The sequence below is a fragment of the Xyrauchen texanus genome, chromosome 8 (genome assembly GCF_025860055.1).
Source record: "Xyrauchen texanus isolate HMW12.3.18 chromosome 8, RBS_HiC_50CHRs, whole genome shotgun sequence".
Lineage (NCBI taxonomy): Eukaryota > Metazoa > Chordata > Actinopteri > Cypriniformes > Catostomidae > Xyrauchen > Xyrauchen texanus.
In genome coordinates, this window is record NC_068283.1 from 21,095,954 (window position 1) to 21,113,372 (window position 17,419).

The 17,419-nt window shown below is 42.1% G+C and overlaps 1 pseudogene; it reads left to right on the forward strand.

Moving 5' to 3' along the window:
* LOC127647479 (SRC kinase signaling inhibitor 1-like) overlaps positions 1-17,419 on the forward strand; it is a 168,895-nt pseudogene that overhangs the window by 17,642 nt on the left and 133,834 nt on the right.

Consider the following 17,419-nt stretch of genomic DNA (forward strand, 5'->3'; position numbering starts at 1 on the left):
GTGCTGAATTGCACTTTGAGATGTTTTTAAATAGCTTGTTGGCATTATCAAGGCATTTTTTACACCGTAGTAAAATGAGGAGAAATCGGGGCAGAGAGTGAGCAGCATGGGATGGGAAAATTAACAGGGCCAAACATGAGCAGCACAGTTTAATATGTCTAAAACTCAGAGTTTGTGTGTTCAGTTTGTTGGCAGTAATTGCTAGCATTTTTAACTCCATAATAAGAACACCAGGGTTTTGTTTACAGGCTGAACAATAGTGGTGTTCTACAATGAACAACTGGAAAAAAATAATAATACACATTTAGATGTTACTTAATAACACATGCAAATTTGAAAGATTGTTACATAGATTTGAAAAGGAGTTTAATTAGCAGGTCAGCTAATGATTTTCTTGTACACTGTATCCTGCTAATTTGCCTGCTGAATTGCTAATGCTTTTGTGACGTGAGGAAAGAGAAAGGCGGAAACGAAGAAGGAAACGCTGGCAGCCAGGAACATTCATGAGGAGTGAAATGATGGAAAGAAGTAAAGGAAAGGAAGGAGCGAGTGTTAGAGAATATGTAAGTGTGTTGTAGAGAGAGTGTCACATTTTTTATGTCTGAGCATGTTTAACCTCCTGTTGTTTGACCTTCATCACCAAAAATCAGAAGGAAGAGTGCAGCAAAGATGCTGGCACGCTCCCTTTTTCTCTCTTTCTTTCATGGTGGGGATTTTGCATTGGTCTCTATTGGTTTTATACCAAGCAAATTATATTTATATCCCGTAACCGCAACCATAAACCTAATCCTTAGACAACATTCTGCATTTTTATATTTTCATGAAAAGAAGACATGATCTATTATGTTGATTGTGGGGACCAGCCAAAATAATTGTCTCAATGTAGGTGATTTTAGGTCTTCCTATCCATGTGGAAACATTTAGTCACAATGTTGGCAAAATCTGATCCACACAACCCCAAAATTAATTAAACAGCTGCTTTATATTGGTAAATATATTTATATTGCATTTAAATGCCCATTGATTCTATCGCCTTCACATAGGTGAAATGACCAATTTGTGAATCAGCTGAACCTTGAACGAACTTACAGACGTAGGAGTGAGAAAAAACAGCAGCATAGATACATAAATCATATGGTACGTAATGCTCTGACACAGTGGTGTGTAAGTGGGGTCCATATCTTCCTATGTGCTATGGTTATTTCTTTGCTCCACAGGATATCAAACAGGAGTTGACCACTCTATAGCCTTATAGGATGGGGTTCTCATGTTGACATCACATATAGATGTACAGTAGAAAGATATAGATATGATGAAGATAGCCAAGCACACAGACACACCATCATGTATAATTTTGGTTTAACTCAGACTCCAGAATACAACAGAAATAATGTGTTGACATACACACAGAGACACACTTAAAATGACTAGCCACATTTGGCCAGACAGATACTGTAGTCATGGAGATGCTTGAAACGGTCTTCCATCTCTTTCATTTTCAACCTCTTATGTGTTCTTCTATTCATCTTCCATCACAACCATTATTGGGGAGTGAAAGATGTTTTTGAAAGCACCCAAGGTAGATGGCGGATGACACAAACCATCTGTTGCCCCCTGCTGTGTGGACAGGATGTGATGTCGACACTGTTGGACAGGTATCAAAGAGCTGGCTTCTCTGCAGCCTGGCATCTGTGTGGGCAAGATGCTCTGTGTTTTGTTTAGCTGTTAGACACACACACACACACACACACACACACACACACAAACCCACAGTGAACTTTCGGTAACTGAAGAGTCGTTGCAGTTTTACTCTGTTTGTCCATCCTGAAACACCATCAATAACTGTCCACCACTGCTGTCACTTAAAGATCCTCTTCAATATTCACATGGTGACCAAAGCATTGACACCTCCCCCTGTCTCTCTCTCTTTCTTTCTGTCAAACACATGCACTCAAGCTCTAAATCTCTACTGTGCACTCAGTTATATTTCTCTTCTGCATCCTTAGTTCCTGTCACCATCTCCGATTTGGAATCTTCAAATATACATGAACTTCTGGAATTATTGATGCAGTGCGTGAGTTCTTCCCATGGGAGGGCTTCTATGTTTTGCAGTTTTTAATGAGCCTGTTTTTTCGGACAGTATGAAATGCAAGAGAGTGTGAAAATATGTGTGTTAGACTGAGTATGTGTGCTTGTTTATACACTGAGAAAAATACTGCTTGACAGACACCGCTTATGAGATTTCACCTATGGTGATTTAAACTAAATTAAACAACCACAAACTAGCAAAAAACAAAATGAAAACTGATGTCCTGTCCAATGTTTGAGAAATAAAGAGGGATTGAATGGAAGGCCATGTATGCAGGGAATGATCAGGAGCTTTTAGCAATATTGAGGGAACTTGCACAAACATATGCTTTTCTACTAAATCCTAACCTTAACACCATTGCATTGAACCTACAACCTCTTTAAAAGCTAATTATAATCATTGCACTAATCCTAACCCTAACACACTTTAAAGTCTAAAATAAATGTATCTGCACTAAACCTAACCTAAACATTACTACTGTAGGGAATAAAGGAAATGCAACATTTAAAAGTGAACTTTAAAGTCATATTATTCTCATAGCTTATTGAAAATAATATCACATGTATTTAGGTACAGCTTTGAAGCGAAATCTTTTAGAATCAGGGATGAGATTATTTATCAAAATATACCACAGTCACGTAGTTTTTGAACACAGACAAACTTTATTACTATTCTGAACATAAATCTAATCTAACACATATATACATAACACAGGTTGGTGAGTAGTGACAGAATGTGAAATAAATGTTCAGTACAGTGAAAATGAACTTTATGTAGTCTGTTGACAATACCTTAAGAACCATTTATACTTTGAGTCTACATCGATTTGCTATCGGACTACCCAAATTATTTAATTAATACACCAGCACTTTGAGCACAATATTGGTGTTTCCTTGTGTTCTTTGTGTTGCTTGGTTCTTGGTTGAAAGTTCATTCCATCGATGTTTTGGATCTCTGTATGAATGATGATTTTGTCTGTTTGAATTATGGGGTTGGTTTTGAAGCGAGAGTGATGAGAATTCTAGAGATGTCGAGTTCCGATCTTCCTTGGACCTCACATGGTATGGAACTCTTACGACGAAACATATGCAGGCAGAAGAGTGGAGAGCCGAAAAAGGCGAGAATGTAGAGATGATGAAGAGAGAAGAGACACGAGAGTGTGTTCTTCCTGTTTGGAAATATTTGAACCGAGATTGGCCACATTCTCAAAGGTGTCCTACGCCAATCAAAAGTGACTTTTCAGAGTCACATGGTCAACTGGGCTGTCTTTTCCGACAGTTGAGATATGGTCCTTTGTTTCAGACTATTAAAAATTTCCTGCTCAAAAATAGTGCATATTTAATCATGAGCTTTTATATCTTGAGAATGGTAAAAGAGACATGATATTCATTGTCATCAGCTTTCTCTGCATACGCCAGCTAATGCTTGCTTACTAAACATGATTTTTTTTCATGGCTGAAATACGTGTAGGTAACAAAACATGAAAATCCCTGGTTACAAAATCATATTGGTTTTACACATCATTGCATTTTATCAAGTTAAGACTTATAGTTAACATTCTTGGTAGAATGAGATGAATCATACAAAATTAAAGATTATATTTATCAATTATAGGTGATTGCACATCGCTACACACATTTTAAAGAGGTACATCAGGCTATTATTATTAATTTGTCAGTTACAAACTTTACCACAGTTCAAAGCGATTTTCAGCATTATCTAGAAAGCAGTGGCGGCTTTTTTTGTGGGCGAAAATAAATACAAAGCAGTACCAAAAAGCATGTTGACTACTTGAACATAAATTTTGCTCTCCTTTCTTTCTGGCCAGCAAATTTCTCAATGACTCTCTGATTAAAGTCAGTCATCTCAGTAATAAGTCACTTTTCCATGGAGAGCAATGCCAGTGCATTCAGCCTCTCCTGGGTCATGGTGTTTCTGAGAAATGTTTTTATTCTTTTCAAGGTTGAGAAGCACCTCTCAGCTTCAGCCGTGGTCATGGGTGTGGTAATGAGAACTTTTAGGAGAGTCACAGTTTAGGAAAAGACGACTTCGAGATTATTCTCCATAAACAGCTGGAATAGGTCCACAGCACCACGGCAGGCTTTGAATTCTTCCTTGCTGTAGATGAGACTGAGCTCTGTCTTCAGTTGCTTCCACTGAGCATCGGGTACGCTTTCATGGTGCTGCTCAATGCATCTTCAGGAAAGGTATTCTTGTACTTATGAAACCTGTCCCCCTGCAACAAGGTGGCACAGACAAGGTGGTCTGTGAAGGAGAAACGCTCCCTAGTGTGTCCCAGGATCACATACCTATAGAGATAATTAAATATATATGTAAATGTAAGGTAGTAACCTGGAGTAGGCCACTAGTTGTCACAGTTGCAATGACTTTCAAAATAAAAATGGAGCCATTTGTGTTTTTGTCCCATACAAGACAGTTGGGACATATTCCATTTGATCATTTATTTTTTATGTTGCCAATTTATTATTTTTGGGATGCTGTTGTATAATATTAAAATTATGATTTTTGTAAGGATTTATACCAAACAAAAATGTTTTTTTCTTGAGTCTGTAGAATATGATATGTGTGCAGGACACAAAAATAATGTAAAATGGTATTTTGACTAATTTCTATAACAAACCTCTGCTGCAATCCTTTCACGCTCTTCTGGTCTGAGCGCCCGGCGCCTCTTTGTTGGCCGAGAACCACTGCTTTGCTGTGAAACCATCCTAAACATCACTGCACTAAACCAAAACACTCTGTGAAACCATCCTAAATGTCACTGCACTAAACCAAAACACATTGTAAAACCATCCTAAACGTCACAGCACTAAACCAAAACACTCTGTGTAACCATCCTAAACATCACAGCACTAAACCAAAACACTCTGTGAAAACATCACTGCATTAAACCAAAACACTCTGTGAAACCATCCTAAACATCACAGCACTAAACCAAAACACTCTGTGAAACCATCCTAAACGTCACAGCACTAAACCAAAACACTCTGTGAAACCATCCTAAACGTCACTGCACTAAACCAAAACACTCTGTGAAACCATCCTAAACGTCACTGCACTAAACCAAAACACTCTGTGAAACCATTCTAAACGTCACAGCACTAAACCAAAACACACTGTAAAACCATCCTAAACGTCACTGCACTAAACCAAAACATTCTGTGAAACCATCCTAAACGTCACTGCACTAAACCAAAACACTCTGTGAAACCATCCTAAACGTCACTGCACTAAACCAAAACACTCTGTGAAACCATCCTAAACGTCACTGCACTAAACCAAAACACTCTGTGAAACCATCCTAAACATCACAGCATTAAACCAAAACACTCTGTGAAACCATCCTAAACATCACAGCACTAAACCAAAACACTCTGTGAAACCATCCTAAACATCACTGCATTAAACCAAAACACTCTGTGAAACCATCCTAAACGTCACAGCATTAAACCAAAACACTCTGCGAAACCATCCTAAACGTCACAGCACTAAACCAAAACACTCTGCGAAACCATCCTAAACGTCACAGCATTAAACCAAAACACTCTGCGAAACCATCCTAAACGTCACAGCACTAAACCAAAACACTCTGTGAAACCATCCTAAACATCACAGCATTAAACCAAAACACTCTGTGAAACCATCCTAAACATCACAGCACTGAACCAAACACTCTGTGAAACCATCCTAAACATCACTGCATTAAACCAAAACACTCTGTGAAACCATCCTAAACATCACTGCATTAAACCAAAACACTCTGTGAAACCATCCTAAACATCACTGCATTAAACCAAAACACTCTGTGAAACCATCCTAAACATCACAGCACTAAACCAAAACACTCTGTGAAACCATCCTAAACATCACAGCACTAAACCAAAACACTCTGTGAAACCATCCTAAACGTCACAGCACTAAACCAAAACACACTGTGAAACGGCCGCCAAAGCATACGAATAATTGTTCCGTCTGTCTGAACAGGGCAGAACGTTCCAAATATACTCTGAGCGCCCTGACCGGGCAGAGTAAATTAGCGTCGCTTTCGTCTGCTGGGGACGATAGTGCTGCCAGAGATATCACCTGTACCCTGAAGGGTGTAGAGAGCACTTTAGGAATATACCCGTGCTTTGGCCTAAGGACAACTCTGCAGTCGTTAGGTCTAAATTCCAGCCAAGCAGCGCTCGATGACAGCGCGTGCAAGTCTCCCACTCTCTTGACTGAAGCGAGTGCCAGCAAGAGCGTGGTTTTGAGCGAGAGCTGTTTAAGGTGCACGGTTCGGAGAGGCTCGAACGGGGCACCCTTGAGTGCGTCCAGGACCGTGGCCAGGTCCCAGATCGGCACCGAGGGGGGGCGAGGAGGGTTCATCCTCCTAGCGCCTCTTAGGAAACGAATGATTAGATCGTTTTTCCCTAATGAATGTCCTTTATCAGGATTGTGTGACGCCGCTATGGCAGCCACATAGACTTTGAGCGTGGAGGGTGTGCGGCCCGCCTCCAGCAGCTCCTGCAAAAAGGCGAGTACACTTGGTATCTCGCACGATTTGGGGTTCAAGCTCTTGGTATCACACCAGTCGCCGAACACTTTCCACTTTTGGGCATATAAGCGCCTCGTAGAGGGCGCTCGCGCCTCAGTGATGGTTCTCAAAACTCCACTAGGGAGGTTCTCGGGAACCCGTTGAGGAGCCATGCATGGAGGGCCCACAGATCAGGGCGGGGATGAAAAATCATCCCGTTGGCCTGCCTGAGGAGGTCTAGCCTCAACGGAATCGGCCATGGGGCAGATTGCATCATCTGCATCAGTTCTGGAAACCACGTCTGGTTTTTCCAGAGTGGGGCTACCAGGAGCACTGCACATTTCACTTCCCTGATCCGACTGATGACCTGAGGTAGCATCGCGATCGGGGGAAAAGCATACAAGGGGCGGCTCGGCCAGACCTGGGCGAGCGCGTCCGTGCTTTTTGAAAAGAAAAGGGGGCAGTGCACATTTTCGACCTCTGCCTCGCCAAGGGTTTGCCATAACCACTGAACCGTCAGGGGGTGGAGAGACCATTCCCCTGGGTGAATCTTGTCTCTGGACAGCATGTCCACCCCCTGGTTCAGGGCGTCTGGCACATGCGCTGCTCTTAGCGAGCGCAGGTGGTGCTGTGACCATAGGATGAGCTCCCTAGCCATAGAGTGCAGGGAGCTCGACCTGATTCCACCCTGGCGATTTATATACGAAACTACCGTCATGTTGTCCATTCGGACCAGGACGTGTTCGTTTTTTCAGGTACGGAAGCAGGGCTCTGAGAGCCAAGGCGACCGCTTTCATTTCCAGACAGTTTATGTGTAGGCGCTTTTCCGGGTTTGACCAAAAGCCGGAGACAGGCCTGCCCTCGTAAAGGGCCCCCCATCCTATTTTGGAGGCATCTGTCGTGATCATTTTTCTCTGCGTATTCACGCCCAAACTCACGCCAGTTTGATACCAGTTGATGGCTTTCCAGGGCGTCAGGGCTTTTATACAGCCGTGATTCGCTCTGATTAAAAAGTGGCCTGAGCGCTACGCGTGAGTGGGGACACGGCTCTTGAGCCAGCGCTGGAGAGGACGCATGTGCAACAATCCTAGCTGGAGTACAGCTGATGCCGAGGCCATGAGACCGAGCATTCTTTGAAATCGTTTGACGGGGGCGTGCGCGCCTGTTCTGAATGATGTTGCAAGGCGTCGAATAGAGAGCGCGCGCTCTGATGAGAGGCGCGCTGTCATCTGCACTGAGTCTAGCACTATTCCCAGAAAAGAGATATTCTGGCTGGGGATAGCACGCTCTTTGCAAAATTGATTCTCAGACCCAGGCAGATCTAGATGGCTGATCTTGATAATCCAAGATCTGTGCATCGTTAACTGATCCTCTGATTGTGCTATGATTAGCCAATCGTCGAGGTAATTCAGTATTCGCACTCCCCGCTGTCTCAGGGGGGAAAGTGCCGCGTCCATACATTTCGTGAATGTACGGGGGGCCAATGATAGGCCGAATGGTAGTACTGTGTACTGGTATGACTGTCCCTCGAAGGCGAATCTCAGAAAAGGCCTGTGATGAGGCGCTATCGGAATGTGAAACCAATCCTCGGGGCGAACTTGCGCGAGGATATGTTTGGTCGTTAACATTCTGAACGAGCGAATCATTAAAGCTTTGTTCAGATGTCTGAGATCTAGGATGGGGCGGAGGCCACCGTCCTTTTTCGGGACGAGAAAATAGCGGCTGTAAAAACCTGCCTCGCTCAAAGAGGGAGAAACAGTTTCTATAGCGCCCTTCTCTATCAGTTTGAGCACCTCGGTGCATAGAACATGTGACACATCTTTCCTCACTTTCGTCTCGACCACCGCTGAAAAGCGGGGCGGTCTGCGAGCGAATTGAAGTGAGTAACCGTGTTTTATTATGTTCAAAACCCATTTCGGCATGTCAGGGATTTTTTCCCAGGCTTCTGCTCGCACAGATATGGGCTGAATGCTGGCTGGGGGCGTGTCGCAGTGACGTATGGGCCCCACCGGCAAATTGCCTTGTGCTAACACAGAGTCTACAGCTCTCAGAGGCGCAGGTGCGCGCTGAGCAGCCGTGTTGAGTGCCGAGTGCAGGGGTGCGTGTGAGAGTACAGGCACGCGCGCTATCTCCGAGATGCTCGCAGCATGAGTCGGAGAGATGCTTGAAACTGTATGAACAGAGTTTTGTGGTGGGGGTGCATACATCGTAATAGGCACACGCGCCACATTCATAAAGCTTCCTGCATTCAGCGGGGAGTTTCTTGGCTCGCGCATTGCATCTGTGATGCTTGCGGCATGAGATAGAGAGCTGTTTGGAAGTGTATGGGCAGCGCTTATGGGTGGGGGTGCACATACTGTAGTAGGCACGCGCACCACTTCCATAAAGTCTTCCGCTCGCGGCGGGGATTTCTTGGCTATGCATACAGTGTTTGTGTGTAGGGGTGCGTGCAGTACAGCAGGCACGCACGCTACATTTATAGTATTTCCCGTTTTTACTGGGGAAGTGTTTATAACTGTGGGAACAGTGCTTGTGTGTAGTGGTGCATACATGACAATAGGCACACGATCTACATTTTTGGGACGTCCAGCCTGAACTGGGGAGGTATTTGGCACTGTTTGGACAGTATTGATATGTGGGAATGCGCACTTTAGTGTGGACATGTGAACCCTTAGTGACACAGGCAGAAAATGAGTGTGTGAAAGGGAAAGAAACAGAGTCAAATAATCATGTCAAATAAGGAAACAATACCACAGTTCCTATTTGTGCCTGTAATTTCCTTTCTTCCCCACTTATCCCACCCCTCTGCATTATAATTTTTTTTTATGTTGCATATGAAACAGTATTGATTTACCTCTCATCTTTTCTGCTCTCCTTCCTGTTCCTCTGTCTGTTTGACACATTGCTGTGACATTGCGCCCTCCCTCCCATTCTTTTTCATTCTCTCCTCTCTCCCTCTGTATTATTCTTTCCATCTTTTGTTCAGTGTACATAAAGGCTATTGACAAACCTACCATCAACTCTACGTACAGCATGGAGCCCTAAGCCACAGATCCTGCTGTTCTCTGCTCTGGTTGTGAGCTGTGCTCCATTAGCATGACCTTCAATCTGTTCGGCATTCAAAGTGCTTTGGTGAACGAGGCCTTGCATTTCTATGCATAGGGTTTTATAAAGTTAGTGCTTTACTTGTTTAACACCAATAATGCTGTGAGTGTGTTTAAAGGTGTGAAAAGTTATTTAAAGTGTGTAAAAAAAAAAAAAAGAAAGTGTGTTTTTGTGCCACTAGCATCACTGGAAAATTTGTTTCAAACAGGTTTGCCGAACGATCCCTTTTCACAGTTTGTGATGATGCATTTCTATCTTAATTTAGCAGTATATATCTAGCAAACTTAAAAAAAAAAAAAGTGTCTTTTTTAAATGTTTATTATTGAATGTAAAAGCAGTCAATACTGCTGTGATAGGGTTTTAAATATCTGCTGAGGGAATAAGAGTAAATTTAGCATTTTTCTCTTTTCTGACTGCCATAATCCATCTATGTTTATTTTTATCCTATTTAGTAAAGTCTGGGAAATGTAAAAGAGATTTTTTTTTTCTTTTGCTGTTTGAGCAAATACGAACACAAAAATTATATTTTGTGTGGTCTCCCATTCACCACTATAGTTACTATAGGCGAATTTTACTTTATTACTTTACTACCCCTTTGTAAGGATTACCCAGGCGACGATCAGGGGTTTCTATGTATGTTTATTGTTTATTTTGTGTCTTTCATTTGTTTATGGGTTTTGTAGTTCTTTTTCATCATTGGCCCTTGTGTTCATAAGTGTCAGGTGTCCTTCTTTCATCATTAGTTCTCTGTGTTTAATCCCTGTGTTTTACTCTGTATGGTTGGTTATTGTTTGGTCTGTAATGTGCTTTGTGTTCTAGTTTTGCATTGTCTCCAGTGTTTTGTGTTTTTTTTATTAAAAACTACAATTGGATCTTGCCTTCTCCAGTCTGCCTCCATTACAGAAGAACCGTCCAAAGAAATGGATCCAGCAGTGGAATTGATTTCTCTGAAGCAGGAGGGTGACACAATTGAAGAGTTCACTGAGCTTTTTTGTGCCCACGCAGATTGTGTAAACTGGGGAGAGCTCATGCTAAAGGACCTAGTTCGATTTGGGCTCACAAGCCCATCAAGTCATGGATGCTAGGATGCAACTTTAACTGTACTTTGGAGTACATAGATTATGCCCTACTGCTAAATTGCTCCCCCTACACAGTGGGATAATGCTCCAGTCCCCATGTGGCTCTCAAGGCTTCCTTCTCAGGGATTCCCATGATGGAGGTCCCAGTGGTCCCCAACTCAGAGGGCCAGCTGACCTCAACGATCCAACGTTCATGCCTGCCGCGGTCAACGATCCCACTGCCACGCCTGCCACGGTCAATGATCCAGCTGCCACATCTGCCAAGGTCAATGATCCAGATGCCACATCTGCCACGGTCAACTAGCCAGTGCCCTTGTATGCCATGGTCAACTAGCCAGGGCCTGAGGCCTCGTCCGTCCCAGAGCCAGCTCCTGAGGCCTCGTCTGTCCCAGAGCCAGCGCCTGAGGCCTCGTCCGTCCCAGTGCCAGCATCCTCGGGCATGGAGGTCGTTCCCACAGCAGTGCTCCCACCCATCTGGAAGAGGAGGAAGTGGAGAAGGGCTCCTGCCTGTCACTGCAAGTGCTCACAGCCATGGTGGTCATTCCCCTGCCAGCGCTCACGGCCACGGAGGACATTCCCCTGCCAGTGCTCACAGCTACAGAGGCTGTTCTCCTGTCACTGCCAGTGCTCACAGCCACGTAGGCCACTCCCCTGCCACTGCCAGTGCTCATGGCCACGGAGGTCGTTCCCCTGCTGTTGCCAGCACTCATAGCTACAGAGGCTGTTCCACTGTCACTGCCAGTGCTCACGGCCATGTAGGCCATTACCCTACCCATTACTAGCTGTCAAGTTCCTTGCTCTCTGATGCCACCTCTTGGGACTCTATTCACTGAGACTCCTTAGACTCTGCCCCCTGCACCTCCATCCCTGAGTCCCCTAGTGCCTTGCTCTCTGAGTCCCCACCTCCTGCAGCTCGGCCTCCTGGGATGCTATATCCTGAGACTCCTTTGGCTCCTTCCCTGAGCCTCCATTTCCTGAGGCTTCTGCGGCTCCGCCCTCTGGGCCTCCACCTCCGCCTCCTGCTCCTCCCATGAACTTTTTGTTTTGTTCAAGAGCTTCTGGAGCCACTCCTTAGATGGGGAGCTTTGTAAGGATTACCCGAGCAACCACCAGGGGTAGCTATGTATGTTTATTGTTCATTTAGTGGCTTTCGTTTGTTTATGGGTACCTTTTCATGGTCTTTGTTCATTGGTCCTTGTGTTCATTAGTGTCTGGTGTCCCACATTTCATTATTTGTTCTCTTTGTATTTAATCCCTGTATTCTTGTTCTGTTAATTCATTCTGTAATGTGCTTTGTGTTCTTGTTTTACATTGTCTTTTATTTAAAATTGCAAATTAATCCTGCCTTCTCCAGTCTGCCACCATTACACCTTTAAAATAGTTTATTTACTTAATAAATGTCCCTGGTGTTATTGAATGATTCATTAGTGAACATTATTATATAAAAAAATTATAAAATCAAGTCTTGGCTAACATTATGCGCACAAAATATTCTGTTTCACTTCACAGAATTTAAAAATGTTGCAAATGCTAAATAATGTTCTTTTCACAATACACACACAAATGTTTACACACACATGCACACACACATGGAGAAATGATAGGCCCACAAATTGTCATACATTATTTCAAGACACTGACTGCCCCAGCCACACATGCACGTTTTCTATGAGCTATAATCAGTATGTTATTACTCTTTTCTCTGCATACACACACATATAGCATTGCACACTCATAATCACTTTAACTGGAGGCTGTAGAAAGGAGGTAATTTGGCAGAGAGTGGAAGAGGAGAGAAAGAGTGAGAGTGAAAAGAGAGATAAAGTGTGCAGGATTGAAGAGCTGTGTTTACTGAGCAACCGATGACTGGCTTTTGTCTGCTGTTTTTGTTGATGTGTTTTCAGCATTGTCTCTAGGGTTGAATAGAGGTTAATTACGTCATTTGAAAGCAAGGAACAACCTTTAGCACACACATTTGTGTGTGTGTGTGTGGGGTCGGGTTTTGACTGGGGCCAAATGCCTTCTACAAGGATAGTGAAACCTGAAATCAAATACATTATAGGGACCAGCCAACCATCCCCATGAGGAAAACATCTTGCATAATAAACCTAAAATGTAATAGTTGCTTTCACACATACAGCCATTTCTAGAAAATTATCAGCAATGTTCAGTTTAGCGGTCATGAACATGACCCGTTCAAAAATAAGTGTAGCATTGGCTATTTCGGTGAGTGAGAATCTGTAACATTACCTGAAAAGTTCAGTTGTTATTCTATGTCTGAACAGAGTTGTAAGTTTAACCGTTTGAGCACGGCGTGCTGGGGTCCAAAAAATATCATCAGTTTGTAGAGGTTGTTAAATTATTACATTTAGTCAGATGATACGAAATCATGTTTGATATTTTAGAGCTGACTATAAAGGAAATCTTGTAGTGTATGATGCTCCACAATTCAAATCTGAGGTCACATGCTGAGCACCCAATGGATACTGATCGCTCACCACCATGAAGAAATTAAGATGGCGTACATGCACTCGCCTCCATCTCACGTCTTCATCTTTCCATCCAAGACTGCACTCAAATGATCTCTGCCTCAACATAGAAACGGTAACATCAACAGCAGTGCTCCCATACTTTCACGTTTGTTTACATCTGTCATGTGTCTCCTAGAATAGGGGTGTGTGTTTCCATGTGAGTTTGTGATTGGATTGACCTGACAGCCAGAGTGATCCTCAGTCATTTACTGTCCGATGCCTAATTTTTGTCTGTATCATTTTCATTGTCGGTAAGTGTGTGATACCTACTTTTAGATTCTGTTCATATTTTAGAAGTGGTGGAGTGTAATCCAGCCTCAAAGCACTTCTCTTTATCAGAGTTGATGAAGAAATTTGTCAACTGATAAAATAACTAACTACATATTTTAATGACGTTTTTATGCTGATGTGTGAATGCAAAAAAAAAAAAAAAGAGAAAAAAAATGGATACCTTCACGTGTGAATAGCAGATATTTAGTAATTTACCAGGTTGCATGTGTGAAAGGTGCTAGTCATAATGAAAGTTTAAAAATCAAAAAGATTTCTGTGTTTGCAGGGCTCGACAAAAAGGACTGCCCGATGGCCCGGCTAGTGAGAGATGTTTGGGCCATTTGCTAGAATGGTCACTTGCCCGATCGGGCCAGTGCTGTATTTATAACATTAGTGTTAGCAGACAATGAGCTGTCCAATAAGTGAAAGGATAGTATTTGGGGTAAAAATCCCCCCTGTTGCTGGTGCCCCAATAAAACACATTGTTTTTCTTAAAGTCAGGTGAATAGATATGTTAATTGTTTGGGCTCACATTGACTCATCCAATCATAATAGAGAATTAGTTTGTTTATAGAATACTTGAAATAAAATGCAGAATGGGTTTAATATTAACAGGAAATGGTTGATGTTTCTGAAGTAGTTATTTTGAATGAGCATCATCTTAATTTGTTACTCAAAAAATCTTCTGTCATCTTGCTGTCTCAAAATGATTTGCATTAGTTGGCAGATTGTGACTTATAATTATTGCTCCAGTATCTACACAATATCACTTTAAACACCCTAGGTGCCTTTTACCCCAAGTGTGGGAGACTGTTACCCCAAGTGTGTGGTAAAAGGCTTCCTCAACATCTTTTTTTAAAACTGAATTTTAATCAAAATAACCTTCTGTTATTATTTATTTTCTCACAAATTATGTTGCTCCATCAATTTTAAATAAAAATGAATCTATTTTTTTTTTTACCTTGATACATGTTGTGTATGTGAACAAATTATCTTGCTATATAGTGTCCCAAAAAGTGTTTATTTGTGTCCATATAACATTTTCACACATCACTTGGGTCATCCATTTTTTTTTCTCATTTCTTTTAAATGTTCATCAATGCTTCCCTGTCTCCTCTTAAAAGATGAAGGGGGTGGGCGTATGAAGAGGTTTTAAAGGAATAGTTCACCCAAATATGAAAATTTGCTGATAATTTACTCACCCTCAGGCCATCCAAGAGGTGAATTGAGTGCAGGTGCGGTGAATTCGAAATTGGGTGATGAGGAGCGGAGTGCTGAGGGAGGTTCAGAGCCCGAGTTTAAACACATACCTGAAAAACAGCACAGGCACAGCCGATAAATTCAGATATCGACCCTTTGTTTCTTTTGATGGTCTGAAATCCTCAGGGGTAAAATGTTCACTGCACACCCTCCAATATTTGAGAGAATTAGGGGTGTAATGCTATCCAGGTTCAGCAAGATAAGCCAGAGCTCTAATTGCTCATGAAACATAAATATTTTGTGTATTTACTTTGGGGTTTCTGAAGGTTGAAGCATCCAGGATACACACAACAAACAACCATTGTGAACAATACACTTATACAAATAGAAATCTACAGCAAAGACAATGAAACTTTTGTACAGCTTTCCTTCTCTTGTAAACAATGATGTGCTTCCTGCCTCCTCCTCGCGTGACCTTACCAACGAGCTTATGTCATACCTCTCATGAGCGTGCATCGCAGTGACGTACAGAAGCGAACATTTGTAGTTAAAAAGTATATAAGTATTGCTTTGTTTCTCAAAATAATCATTCGTTTCGGTTCAGAAGAAGTTTATTTGTCGACTGGAGACGTGTGGATTATTTTGATGCACCCTAAATATGCAATTTGGACCGTCAAAACATTTTTTACTTTCACTTGCATTGTTTAAAGGAGGAGGCCTGAAATGAAATCCTAAAAACCATAAATTCTGGTATGATGAAGAAAGAAACTCAGATACATCTTGGATGGAGAGTGAATAATCAGCAAATTTCCATTTTTGGGTGAACTATTCATTTAAGCAAATGGGGCAGCAATATTTGTTATAAGACAGGTATAGGGTAAAGAAGAGAGAGAGAGAGAGAGATTGGAAAGAGGGAATTAAAGGCTTTCATGCCCTCTGGTGCTTGTCTCTTTTCAGATCTTGAATAGACATACTCTTAAGTGTGCAGACAAAGGTAACTTAAAGTGTGTGTGTTTGTGTGTGTGTGTGTGTGCGCCTGTGCCTGCATGTGTGTGTCGGTGCGTGTGCGCATTCATGACCAGAGGCATTTATGTATACAATTATGTATACCATTGGCCATTCCAAATACATTTTCACACATATACTGTGGACACACACACACAGTGAGGGATAATGCAGTATGTATATTTGAACTGTAATCTCTAGCAGCCATGCAGGAAGATTACCTGATGTTTGAGCTGGATGGGGAGGGCTTCTGCTCACCGGACTCATCTCCATGCAGTAAGTTTTGGCCGGGGTGTGTCTGGATTCGGTCCAAGCTTTTTATAAAGGTATAACCCTTGAGGTTTTCCCTTCCATGGAGAACTGTAGGCTGGCTTGGCTTACATGAGATATAGTATTTTAATTCATAGAGATCCTAAAACCTTTGATATAGACAGCAGCTGTATTCCCTCTGCCTTTTGTTCAGATTAGATCAGATTAGATAGTGCTGTGTTTGGATTGCATAGACAAAGAAATGAAAAGCTTTTGTATTTTCTTAATTGTTTGCTCACATCATTAGCAGGCCTAAGATAAATGCACAAATGTCATTTTTATTGTGAGTGTGTCTGTGTGTGGTGCAGCTTACATATTTGGTGCAATATAACCCCCTTATAAGAGATTGTTGCCTCTCTGATCTGAAATTTCAGGAGAGTATGACTGTAAATATGGGATAGATACTAAAATTAATTCAGGATCCATCCCAGATATGTAGGTCCACAAAATGCAATTGAATCTGTGCTAACATTTTGAAGCCCTAAAAAACAAAAAAAAACATAGCCATCATAAAAGTAATCCATACAATTCCAGTGGATTAATGAATGGCTTTTAAAGCAAACATTAGGTGCGTGTAAGAAATGGATAAATATTTAAACCCTTTTTTTGCTAAAAATTTTAGCTTTCGGCCAGCTCATTGACGAGGGTAGAATTCAAACTGCCTCTCACGTGACGCAAGCGCGAAAACCTCCTCTGCATTGACATTCATACGTAGATACCATATTAGCAGCTGTTCCTATGGACAGCGATACTGTTTCCACACAAAAGCTGTTTATGCAGCACTCTGAGCAAGGAGCTGTGAGGCATCAGTTTTTTAGAGGTGGAATCATCTCTGTACAACCGCAACACACAGGAGACTTAACATGCACACACCAAGATCACCACACCTCTCCGTTCCGGGTGTCACTGTATCCACTCCCCTCTGTTTTTGTATTCACGCACCTCTGCTTTCTACCCCAACAACCACCATCACCATTATGATGATAGGAAAATGCTGCCCACAAATTTCTGTGCCACCACAGACTGATCGCTGTTTTGCTTCAGAAGAAATTAATTAATCCACTGTTGTATGGATTAGTTTTATGATGGGACTATGTGCTTTTTGGAGCTTCAAAAATGTGGCACCCATTCACTTGCATTTTATGGACCGACAGAATTTAATTATTCTTATAAAATCTTAATTTGTGTTCTGAATTAAAAAAGTCATACACATCTGGGATGGCAGAAGGGTGACTTAATGATGAGAGAATTTACATTTTTGGGTGAACTATCCTTTAAAGAGTGTTACTTTATT